Source organism: Arachis hypogaea, chromosome 1 (assembly GCF_003086295.3).
Source record: "Arachis hypogaea cultivar Tifrunner chromosome 1, arahy.Tifrunner.gnm2.J5K5, whole genome shotgun sequence".
Classification (NCBI taxonomy): domain Eukaryota; kingdom Viridiplantae; phylum Streptophyta; class Magnoliopsida; order Fabales; family Fabaceae; genus Arachis; species Arachis hypogaea.
Window position 1 is genome coordinate 68,633,118 of NC_092036.1, and position 1,495 is coordinate 68,634,612.

A 1,495-nucleotide genomic window follows, 5' to 3' on the forward strand; every position below is an offset into this window, starting at 1 on the left:
ATTCATAAAATTTCAAAAAATAAAAAAATTAAAATTTTAAATTTTTAAACTAATTTATTCTTAATTTGCGAACAAGTGCATCAAAAAAGTCAACTGTTGGGTGTAGCATTATCGTGTGAATAAAAAATAAAAAATTTTTTAGAAAAATTTAAAATTTTAAAAAACTAAATTTTTTTTTTAATTTTAAATTATAAGATTAAATTTTTTATTTAAATTAGAAAAATAAAATAAAGTCCAGCAATATCTAGTATACAACAGATCTGTAAATTTATTATTTTTTAATTTTTAAACTAAAAAATATTTTTTCTAATAGTAGAAAAATAAAAAATTCCAACAATATCCAAAAAATAAAAATAGAAAATTTTTAATTTTTTAAATTAATTTATTCTTAATTTGTGAATAAGTGCAGCAAAAAAAGTCAACTGTCCGGGTTTAGCATTATCCGTTGAATAAAAAAATAAAAAATATTGTTTAAAAAATTTAAAATTTTAAAAAACTAAATTTTTTATTTTAAATTTTTAAATTATAAGATTAAATTTTTTATTTAAATTAGAAAAATAAAATAAAGTCAACAATATCTAGTATACAACAGATCTGTAAATTTCTTATTTTTTAAAGTTTAAACTAAAAAATTATTTTTTTCTTATAGTAGAAAAATAAAATATTCATAAAATTTCAAAAAAATAAAAAATTGAAAAATTTTAAATTTTTTAAACTAATTTATTCTTAATTTGCGAACAAGTGCATCAAAAAATCAACCATTTGGGTGTAGTATTATCCGGTGAATAAAAAAATAAAAAATATTTTAGAAAAATTTAAAATTTTAAAAAACTAAATTTTTATTTTAAATTTTAAATTATAAGATTAAATTTTTTATTTAATTGAAAAATAAAATAAAGTCAACAATATCTAGTATACAACAGATCTTAAATTTTATTTTTTAATTTAAACTAAAAATATTTTTTTCTATAGTAGAAAAATAAAATATTCATAAAATTTCAAAAAAAAAAAATTGAAAAATTTTAAATTTTTAAACTAATTTATTCTTAATTTGGAACAAGTGCATCAAAAAAATCAACTGTTTGGGTGTAGCATTATCCTGTGAATAAAAAATAAAAAATATTTTTAGAAAAATTAAAATTTTAAAAACTAAATTTTTATTTTTAAATTTAAATTATAAGATTAAATTTTTTATTTAAATAGAAAAATAAAATAAAGTCCAGCAATATCTAGTATACAACAGATCTGTAAATTTATTATTTTTTAATTTTAAACTAAAAAATATTTTTTCTAATATAGAAAAATAAAAATCAAAAAATATCAAAAAAAAAAAAAAAATTTTAAAATTAAATAATTTATTTTAATTTGTGAAAAGTGAGCAAAAAAAGTCACTGTCTGGGTTAGCATTATCGTTGAATAAAAAAAAAAAATTGTTGAAAAATTAAAATTTAAAACTAAATTTTTATTTTTAAATTTTTTTATAAATTAAATTAAT